This window comes from Aquarana catesbeiana, linkage group LG06, assembly GCF_042186555.1.
Source record: "Aquarana catesbeiana isolate 2022-GZ linkage group LG06, ASM4218655v1, whole genome shotgun sequence".
NCBI classification, from domain to species: domain Eukaryota; kingdom Metazoa; phylum Chordata; class Amphibia; order Anura; family Ranidae; genus Aquarana; species Aquarana catesbeiana.
Window position 1 is genome coordinate 15913424 of NC_133329.1, and position 12099 is coordinate 15925522.

The window sequence follows — 12099 nt, forward strand, 5'->3', positions numbered from 1 at the left end:
CTATGTATATTTACAAACAATATTCCACCAATAATCCCCATGTAGAAAAATAATTATATGCATATTCTCATCAGAAATGGGTTTAATATGTTGCTATGTATATTTACAAACAATATTCCACCAATAATCCACATGTAGAAATATAATTATATGCATATTCTCATTAGAAATGGGTTTAGTATGTTGCTATGTATATTTTTAAACAATATTCCACCAATAATCCCCATGTAGAAAAATAATTATATGCATTTTCTCATCAGAAATGGGTTTAATATGTTGCTATGTATATTTATAAACAATATTCCACCAATAATCCCCATGTAGAAAAATAATTATATGCATATTCTCTTTAGAAATGGGTTTAGTATGTTGCTATGTATATTTTTAAACAATATTCCACCAATAATCCCCATGTAGAAAAATAATTATATGCATTTTCTCATCAGAAATGGGTTTAATATGTTGCTATGTATATTTATAAACAATATTCCACCAATAATCCCCATGTAGAAAAATAATTATATGCATATTCTCATCAGAAATTGGTTTAATATGCTGCTATGTATATTTATAAACAATATTCCACCAATAATCCCCATGTAGAAAAATAATTACATGCATATTCATATCATAAATGGGTTTAATATGTTGCTATGTATATTTATAAACAATATTCCACCAATAATCCCCATGTAGAAAAATGATATGCATATTCTCATCAGAAATTGGTTTAATATGTTGCTATGTATATTTATATACAATATTCCACCAATATTCCACATGTAGAAATATAATTATAAGCATATTCTCATTAGAAATGGGTTTAATATGTTGCTATGTATATTTTTAAACAATATTCCACCAATAATCCCCATGTAGAAAAATAATTATATGCATATTCTCTTTAGAAATGGGTTTAATATGTTGCTATGTATATTTATAAACAATATTCCACCAATAATCCCCATGTAGAAAAATAATTACATGCATATTCATATCATAAATGGGTTTAATATGTTGCTATGTATATTTATAAACAATATTCCACCAATAATCCACATGTAGAAATATAATTATATGCATATTCTCATTAGAAATGGGTTTAATATGTTGCTATGTATATTTTTAAACAATATTTCACCAATAATCCCCATGTAGAAAAATAATTATATGCATTTTCTCATCAGATATATGTTTAATATGTTGCTATGTATATTTTTAAACAATATTCCACCAATAATCCCCATGTAGAAAAATAATTTAATGCATTTTCTCATCAGAAATGGGTTTAATATGTTGCTATGTATATTTATAAACAATATTCCACCAATAATCCACATGTAGAAATATAATTATATGCATATTCTCATTAGAAATGGGTTTAATATGTTGCTATGTATATATTTAAACAATATTCCACCAATAATCCCCATGTAGAAAAATAATTATATGCATTTTCTCATCAGAACTGGGTTTAATATGTTGCTATGTATATTTATAAACAATATTCCACCAATAATCCCCATGTAGAAAAATAATTATATGCATATTCTCATCAGAAATGGGTTTAATATGCTGCTATGTATATTTATAAACAATATTCCACCAATAATCCCCATGTAGAAAAATAATTATATACATATTTATTTTAGAAATAGGTTTAATATATTCCTATGTATATCTAACTACAACATTCCACCCATAACCCCTATGTATGTCCCTATATATGCATATTATTATTGTTAATTAAATATGTTCATTGTCGGGTGTTAACATGATATTTCTCCAATAATCCCCATGAGCAATAATAATTCTACCCATATTCCCATCAAAAACAGGTCAAATGTAATTTTTATATTACTTCTGTATCCTGTTGTACAGCTGCATATATATCAGCAACTGTTGTACAGCTGCATATATATATCAGCAAGTGAAGAGTTAACCATTAGCAACTGCTTCTTGCAACATTGTATCAAGCACTGCAGTAAAGAATAACATATTTTGAGAAACAACAGAGTCATTACCATATATATGTGTATATGGTACACTGACATCTAGTGAGAGTTCTCAGTATTGCAGCCAATAATCCAATCATCCCATCATCCCAATATGCAGTTTAGTACGTCCCCATTTGAACGTTTATGATAGACGTGTATTTGATGACTTTTTGTTTAATTCTGAAAATTTATTTTTATAAAATGAATCATTAAAAGAGAAAGTATACAATAAGTGAGTAGACAACTCAAAATGTTTGCCGTTAAATCTTTTTCAGGCACTTTTGACACGGTTGTCGTTTCATAAATGTGCTACTTTAATCAATAATAAATAAAATAGTAACTCCAATAAATAAAAAAGTTGATGTATCCGTGTAATTATGATAAAGCACATTTCCTATCACACTGCTTGCTCACTTCTGCCACCCACAGGTCATTCCTCAGCACTGCAGCAAAGGTCATGTTGCACACTCACCTCTGCCACCCACTGGTCATTCCTCAGCACTGCAGCAAAGGTCATGTTGCACACTCACCTCTGCCATCGGCACTGCAGCAAGGTAATGTTGCACACTCACCTCTGCCATCCACTGGTCATCCCTCAGCACTGCAGCAAGGTCAGGTTGCATACTCACCTCTGCCACCCGCTGGTCATTCCTCAGCACTGCAGCAAGGTAATGTTGCACACTCACCTCTGCCACCCGCTGGCCATTCCTCAGCACTGCAGAAAAGGTCATGTTACACTCTCACCTCTGCCATCCGCTGGTCATTGCTCAGCACTGCAGCAAGGTCAGGTTGCATACTCACCTCTGCCACCTGCTGGTCATTCCTCAGCACTGCAGCAAAGGTCATGTTGCATACTCACCTCTGCCATCTGCAGGTCATTCCTCAGCACTGCAGCAAGGTCATGTTACACACTCACCTCTGCCATCCACTGGTTATTCCTCAGCACTGCAGCAAGGTCAGGTTGCATACTCACCTCTGCCACCCACTGGTCATTCCTCAGCACTGCAGCAAAGGTCATGTTGCATACTCACCTCTGCCACCCGCTGGTCATTCCTCAGCACTGCAGCAAAGGTCATGTTGCACACTCACCTCTGCCATCCGCTGGTCATTGCTCAGCACTGCAGCAAGGTCAGGTTGCATACTCACCTCTGCCACCCTCTGGTCATTCCTCAGCACTGCAGCAAAGGTCATGTTGCACACTCACCTCTGCCATCCGCTGTTCATTCCTCAGCACTGCAGCAAGGTCATGTTGCATACTCACCTCTGCCACCCGCTGGTCATTCCTCAGCACTGCAGCAAGGTCATGTTGCATACTCACCTCTGCCATCCGCTGGTCATTCCTCAGCACTGCAGAAAAGGTCATGTTGCATACTCACCTATACCATATAGAGAAAGAGGAAAGGTCTGGTGTCCCCAGTAACACACTTCCATCCCTGTAACTTAATAAAACTAAAAATTCGCCCCGGGACTTTAAATGAAGTGGGTATCGTTTACGCCAGTAAACATAACAGTAGTAAATACAGTATATGGTTTATTTAAGTAAAATTGTTTACATGCCTCAATAACACCAACAGTTGCCAATTTAAAAAAGATTCATAAACAAGAGATATTGGTACATAGATGTAATGGCAGTCATAGTACACGGGCATCATACTACCCGACTAGTTTCGGGAGATCCAGCTCGCTCTTCAGGGGTGGATGTGTGTAACAATGTACCTAGGATGAAAAAAAGTATATATTTTTGGCAATATGGCACAGTATTGATTATAAAGGCACAGGGTACGAGGGGTCGTGGGTCCCCATACTCACCATTGAGCTTGACTATGGCTAACAGGTGTGCAGCTCCAAGACGGCGGCAGCAGGTGCCTCACCAGGGAGCTGAGGGGGCGGAGTCAGATGGGACCCCACCAGGGGCCAAACGGAGAGCAGGCATGGCATGGGTGTAGTGATGTAACCCTAGAGACCTCGTTACTCCATAAAGAGTATAGGCTGTGAACAGAAGTATGTTTATCAGGCTTCTAAAGTAATAAAGTAGAATCAAAAAGTATTGGCATACAGATATGTATATATAAGTAAAAGACCTGAATCAAGGATGGTAGGGACATGAAGATGGTGGAAAACATAGGATAGCAGAAAGATACAAGCAAGTAACCAGATAAAAGGGAGAGGAGAGAGGTGAATTGTAATTTGTGTGGTGGGATCTGTGATGTCAAAAAACAAAAATGAATAAAAATAAGTGCTCAAAAAATGAACTGTGTATGAGATGTGTGGGTGTGCCTAAATGTAGTAAGTATCAAAAGGTGAATATAATAAGTACCCGAGTATGGTGAATATCTTGAGTATAAGAGTAATGAGACACAGCAGGCAACCTCCGCAGCTGTGTGTATCCTCAGTGAAGAGTGAAATTGAAATCAAAGCCATGCCTGACCTCCAATTTAACCCCGGAAGAGCCCAGGTGGCTCCGCCCCAACACCATGTATGACTGTTGTCGTATCCGTGTAATTATGATAAAGTACATTTTTATTATTTGCATGTTGCTCAATAAGGAGCACTTTCCTATCACAATGCTTGCTCACCTCTGCCATCCACTGGTCATTCCTCAGCACTGCAGCAAGGTCATTTTGCACACTCACCTCTGCCATCCGCTGGTCATTCCCCAGCACTGCAGCAAGGATATGTTGCATACTCACCTCTGCCATCCGCTGGTCATTCCCCAGCACTGCAGCAAGGTCATGTTGCATACTTACCTCTGCCATCTGTTGGTCATTTCTCAGTACTGCAGCAAGGTCAAGTTACACACTCGCCTCTGCCATCCGCTGGTCATTCCTCAGCACTGCAGCAAGGTCATGTTGCATACTCACCTCTGCCATCTGTTGGTCATTTCTCAGTACTGCAGCAAGGTCAAGTTACACACTCGCCTCTGCCATCTGCTGGTCATTCCTCAGCACTGCAGCAAGGTCATGTTGCACACTCACCTCTGCCATCCGCTGGTCATTCCTCAGCACTGCAGCAAGGTCATGTTGCATACTCACCTCTGCCATCTGTTGGTCATTTCTCAATACTGCAGCAAGGTCAAGTTACACACTCGCCTCTGCCATCTGCTGGTCATTCCTCAGCACTGTAGCAAGGTCATGTTGCACACTCACCTCTGCCATCTGCTGGTCATTCCTCAGCACTGTGACATAGTCATGCTGACTGTGAACTGCACCTCATGCAACTCGGGTTGTGTACCTCTCCACTCTTCCTCCAGACTTTAGCACCTTGATCTCCAAATGAAATGGAACATTTTCCACAGTCAGTGATGATTTGGGGAGCCATGTCATCTGCTGGTGTTGGTCCACTCGGTTTTATTAATCCAAAGTCAGCCCAGCCCTCTACTAGGAAATTCTAGAGCTCTTCATGCTTCCCTCTGCTGACCAGCTTTATGGAGATGCTGATTTAATTTTCCAGCAGGACTTGACACCTCCCACACTGCCAAAACTACCAATACCTGGTCACATGATCATGGTATCACTGTGCTTGATTGGCCAGCAAACTCGTCTGACCTAAACCCCATAGAGAATCTGTGGGGTATTGTCAAGAGAAAGATGAGAGACACCAGACCCAACAATACAGACAAGCTGAAGGCCACTATCAAAGCAACCTGGGCTTTCATAACAGCTTAGCAGTGCCACAGGCCGATCTCCTCCATGCCACGTGGCATTGATGCCGTAATTCATGCAAAAGGATCCCCGACCAAGTATTGAGTACATACTATACTGTACATGGACAGACTTCTCATTAAAACAACATTTCTGTATTAAAAATCATAGTTACATGCTTAGTCAGGTTGAAAGAAGACACAAGTCCATCCAGTTTTTAGATAAAATAAAATAAAAAATATTGTACAATCCCATATACCCAATTCTATACCCACAGTTGATCCAGAGGAAGGCAAAAATCCTTTTTTTATTGGTCTTATGTAATATTCTCATTTGCTGATATACTGAAATTTGGGTTGTCACTATCCGTAAACCATAATTATCAAAATTCAAAGAAAGAAATGCATAAAATATATCACTCTGTGTGTAACGCATCTATATAAAATGTATGAGTTTCACTTTTTGAATTGAACTACTGAAATAAATTTACTTTTTGATATTCTAATTTTATGAGATGCACCTGTATAGCAAGAATTATTAAAGCTGACCAGCTATACCAAAGTGATCCATCTCTTGTCAGGCAATACTTTATAAAATGCCAACGCTCATACCATACTTTAATGGATATATAGTACCAATAAATAGTAGGGCAAGTAGACACAGATGGAGGGGTGCTACAGATCCAGGTTTGGTTGCTGACCTGCATTATACAATAGAACCAGTAAAATAACTTTGCTCAAATCCAAACTCATGATAAGTTGGGGGTGAGACACTGGATATAGATCCTCTGCCAATAGAAAGGAAGCCCTATGAAAAGTGATCTAAGCACAGATCGCTTTTCAGTGCAATAGCAGAGCCTGCTGCAAGTGTGAACAAGCCTTTGGAGGAACCTAGGAGGAACCTAAAGAAACAGGTAGCTACCTTTCCTCTTGTGACATAAATAAGAGGTCTGTTTCAGCAGGAATGGGAGAAGGTAGAGAAAATCCTCCTCAACCAATAGGTTGCAGAAGTTGTATCCACTCACGGAGGAGGCTGCGGCTCCTTTATCTAACCCACCAACGCTGGATGTGGCAGTCACCAGACTGGCCAAGATTGTAACACTTCTGATTGAAGACTATTTCTCCTTTCACAATATCCTTGATAGATGCATTGACATGAACTTAAGAAAGTTTTACCTCACCAGGTGGGTGGTGCTTGTAAGCCTGCCATTGCCTAACACCTGCAGCAAGCGCTATGTGAGTGTGGGCACAGAACTTGGAGTATGCGAACAAAAAACAGCTGCCAAAAGAAAAAAATCATCAATGGCTCTTGATGAGATAAAACTCTCTGCAGACTTCGCAGGTGAGGCAGCTATAGACATCATTCGATAGTCCTCCAGAGCCATGCTCAGCTCAGTCACAGCCAAAAGAACATTGTGGCTAAAACCCTGGGCGACCGACCCATCCTCAAAGCAGAATTTCTGTAAATTGCCTTTTGATGGGAAGGCGCTGTTTGGCCAAAAAACTGGAGACAGGGTTACAGGGTTACCATCTCCAGGGTTACAGGAGGAAAATCAGGTCTTCTGCCCCAAGATCGAAGGTTCAGATGCCAGAGGGGGCAACCATCCAGAAGAGGGCCACACAGGTACCCGGATTTTGGAGGCTTTTGCCCATCCAAGGACTCCAGAAGGGGTTTGGAGGGGTACACAGTCAACCTTCGTAAGATCGCAGAGAGCTAAGGCCCCTGCGACACCCTCAGATACCCAGAAGCCCTTTTAACACTAGGCCTGCCCAAGAGGCAGTTGGATTCAGGCTAAAAAAGGGCCCAGTTCTGGAAAGACCACTGCCAAAATCAGCGGATTCAGTCTGCAGTGGCGCAAGGTCATTATTGGCTGTTCAAGCGACTGCCTCCAGAATGAAGAGGCTGAATCAGTTTATCTGGATAGAGAGACTCAAGATGGAGTTTCTCCATACCATAATCCAGGTTATTCAACCAGGAGACTGGAGGATTTCAGTGGACTTGCAGGGTGCCTACCAGCAGATCCTTCAATCATACCAGCAGTTCCTCAGATTTGTGTTGAGGGGCAGGCATTACCAGAGCCAGAGCCAGCTGGCGCCTACACAGAATATGGTCTAGGGGCCCAATTCAATACTCAGGCGGCCACAGTTTCTTTGCCACTTCTGCTGCACCAGTGACGTCAACAAACCAGTGCATGAGTCTTCTCGGGATAATGGCTTCATGTATCCCAATGATCCCCTGGGCTCACTGGAAACTTAAAGTTCTCCAACAAGGCTTCCTGATGCAGTGGAAGAGAGTTTGTCTAGCCCAGCCAATCAGGATCACCAGCCGAATGCGCCAGAGTCTCTGGTGGTAGACGAAACAAGAAATGCTAAACATCATCGTCCATTAGGGCTGCAGCCATGGATCATTGTTAACACAGATGCCAGCGCAGCAGGGTGGGGCACCACCTGCGAACAACTCAAGATCCAGGGCAGAGGGGAATTTCCCACTCAAGGCTTAGTTTCCAATTTTCTGGAACTTCGAGCAGCATTCATAGCATTGGCCACCTTGCTGCCTCACATAGAGGGTCACCCAGTCCTGCTCCATCTGGACAACATGGCATCAGTGTCCTACATACAGCGACAAGGTGGGACACACAGCCAATCCCTCTTGAGAGAGGTGGAACCGACCATGACATTAGCACTACAACATCTCCCAGATTTTAGGGACATATATCTTCCAGGCTGTTAGAACTTGGAAGCTGATCGCCTATCCAGACAATTCAAGGATCCCAACGAATGGTCCCTTCACCCCAAAGTGTTCAAACAAATAATCCATGACTGGGGGTGTCCGCAACTGGATCTTTTTGCCTTATCAACCAACTGCAAGGTGAGCCGGGTCCTCTCAAGCCACCTTCATCCATTAGCGGAGGGGATGGACGCCTTGACCCATCCTTGGGTTGTACAACTGGCCTATGCCTTCCCTCCAATTTCTTAAATTCCTGAGGAGATTGTTGACAGAGAATTTGACAGTCATCACAGTATTACCTTATTGGCCTTGCAGACTGTGGTTCTCTATGGCAATGGATCTCAGCGTGTGCCCATCTATCACTCTGCTGGTGACTCCACATCTCCAACTGCAAGGTGAGCTGGTTCCTCTCAAGCCACCCTCATCCATTAGCGGAGAGGACGGACGCCTTGACCCATCCTTGGGTTGCGCAACTGGCCTATGACTTCCCTCCAATTTCTTAAATTCTTGAGGATATTGTTGACAGCGAATTTGACAGTCAAATTTGACAGTCATCACAGTATTACCTTACTGGCCTTGCAGACCATGGTTCTGTACGGCAATGGATCTCAGCGTGTGCCCACCTATCACTCTACCAGTGACTCCTCATCTCCAGTCGCAAGGAGATATCCTATATCCGCAACCATCACGACTGGCCTTAGCGCCCTGGAGATTGAAAGGCAGGGGTTACAAGAGTTGGGATGTTCTCCAGAGGTTATTGGAACTTTACAGGAGTCCAGAAAGGGGTCAACCAATGCCATCTACTCCAGAATATGGAATAGGTTCATGAGCTTTGCAGCTGGACATCCGTTTGACCCTAGTGACCCAAATGTATCTCAAATCCTGTCTTTCCTGCAATCTGGATTGGATTGGGGCTCAGCCTAAGTTTGCTTAAGGTGCAAGTTTCAGCCATCTCGGCTTTTACCCAAATGAAAGGGGCAGCAAACCTGCTGGTGGAGCACTTCATGAGACCGGTACTTAGACTACACCCTCCCAAGAGAAATAGGTTCCCTTAATGGAACCTAGCAGTAGTCCTCAATTTTCTAGCAAACCCTCCTTGTGCTCTGACAGAAGAATGTTCATTATGGGATATCACCTTAAAAACGGCTTTCCTAATAACCATAACTTTGTCCCAAAAGTGGCATTGATATTTAATCTCTCCAGTGAATGGGTGCTTCCAGCCATCCCAGTGGAATCAGATGCTGATCTGCACGAGATGGACATTCCAAAAGTCCTCAAAGCCTGTTTCCAGGCTACTTCTACATTCAGACATTCTGACAGACTTTTTATCATACCTACTGGAAAATTTAAAGGGAAAGAGGCCTTGGCCAGAACCATCTCGGCCTGTGAATAGTAAAAACTATTCACCGGGCATATAGAGCAACCGGAAAGGATCCTCCGGAGGTGGTTAGAGCTCACTCAACCAGGGCGTTGTCGTCTTCTTCTTGGTCGGCATGGGCAGGAGTGTCTCTTGAGACAGTCTGCAAAGCGGCTAGCTGGTCATCACATCATACGTTCTAACACTACAAGGTGCATCCAGCGGCTCTTACTACAGTAGCGCTTGATACGGTATATAGATCAGCACCACAGATATGGTATACAGATCAGCACCACAGATACGGTATACAGATCAGCACCACAGATACGGTATACAGATCAGCACCACATATACGGTATATAGATCAGAACCAAAGATACGGTATATAGATCAGCACCACATATACGGTATATAGATCAGAACCACAGATACAGTATATAGATCAGAACCACAGATACAGTATATAGATCAGCACCACAGATACGATATATAGATCAGAACCACAGATACAGTGTATAGATCAGCACCACAGATACGTTATATAGATCAGCACCACAGATACGGTATATAGATCAGCACCACAGATAAGGTATATAGATCAGCACCACAGATACGGTATAAAGATTGTTTAGGGTGGAGGCAGAGAGGGGGGTTATTGTTTGGGGTGGAGAGGCAGGGAGGGGGGTTATTGTTTAGGGTGGAGGCAGGGAGGGGGTTATTGTTTAGGGTGGAGGCAGGGAGGGGGGTTATTGTTTAGGGTGGAGAGGCAGGAAGGGGGGGCATTTAGGGTGGAGAGGCAGGGAGGAGGGGTCGTTTTAGGGTGGAGAGGCGGGGGGGGATATTTTAGGGTGGAGAGGCAGGGAGGGGGGCGTTTTAGGGTGGGGAGGCAGGGAGGGGGGGCCACTTTAGGGTGGGGAGGCAGGGAGGGGGGCCATTTTAGGGTGGGGAGGCAGGGAGGGGGAGCCGTTTTAGGGTGGAGAGGCGGAGGGGCATTTTAGGGTGGAGAGGCAGGGAGGGGGGCATTTTAGGGTGAGGAGGCAGGGAGGGGGGCCGTTTTAGGGTGGAGAGGCGGAGGGGCATTTTAGGCTGGAGAGACAGGGAGGGGAAGCATTTTAGGGTGGAGAGGCAGGGAGGGGGGCGTTTTAGGGTGGAGTGGCAGGGGGGGGCCGTTTTAAGGTGGAGAGACAGGGGGGACGTTTTAGGGTGGAGGGACGGGGGGGCGTTTTAGGGTGGTGCGGCAGGGAGGGGGATACGTTTTAGGATGGAGAGGCGGGGGGGCGTTTTAGGATCCAGGAAAGGGGGGTTGGGGAACCTCAAAGCGGCCAGTCACTGCCCTGCACCACAACACTCAGCAGCCCCACCCTCCCCTCCATGAAGCTCTGCAGCAGCTAAGAAAAGTGAACAGAGGTGGGGGGAGGGGGGCAGGCTCCTGGCAGAAAACACTACACACCGGAGGGAACAGTCACTCTGTAGCCGCCCTGCAGAGAAGTCTGATGACTCGGGGGATGGAGAAACATGTTGCCAGGAGGGAGAGACATGCAAAAATCCTCTGCCATTCACAGTGAGAGAGATCACCTCCGATCTCTGCACTCAGTCACTCACCTTCTGCTCTGGTACTCTGCGCTCAGCTCTGCACCCACCCGCCGCATCTGTGATCCGCCCCCCGCCTCACATTACAGGGTCCCGGGATACAGTAATAAAGTAGTCTCAGTATCCGCACTCCACTCCGACTCCAGGGAAACTGGAAGTGACGCCGTAGTTCTGAAAAAACACCGCTCAGCCGCCTTCCGGTCCCGGCCAATGAAAAAAAATGGACAAGAGCCAGGGGCAAATCACTGGAGAGTGGGAGTGTGTGCCCTGCACAAGCCCTAAACAAGGGCAAATCAGCTTCCCAGCCTGCAATCAGCTGATTGCAAGCCGGGAAGCTTCCCATAGACCGCTGTGTGTCCGGCGCCTGGTCACTCTTAAAGTGACTTTTTTTTTGCCAAAAGCTTGGGGGGGGGGGGCAGCGCCCGAGCGCCCCCTATGGACAGACCACCACTGATTCCCTAACACACTGGTTTCTCAAGAAGAAGTGGCAATGTTGTCTTTCCCTGAGCTAAAGGTGGAAATTTCAGCTTGTTTTTTTTTATTTATCCCCATGAGAAACACGCCAGTTTTTTGAGCTTGTCAATGTTGAACTAAACTGATGGTCCTGAGGTTATTCCTATACTTCTAAGTCAAGGTGGGGCAATTCAACGTCTGTAGTGTGAGACCTGACACTTCCTGTGAAGAAACTGCATATCCCACAATCCCCGGGTCTATCCGTCTAGTGCTCTGCAGATGTGAACTATACAGTAATTAGATCAGACACCGACACAAATGGGCAGAGCATGTA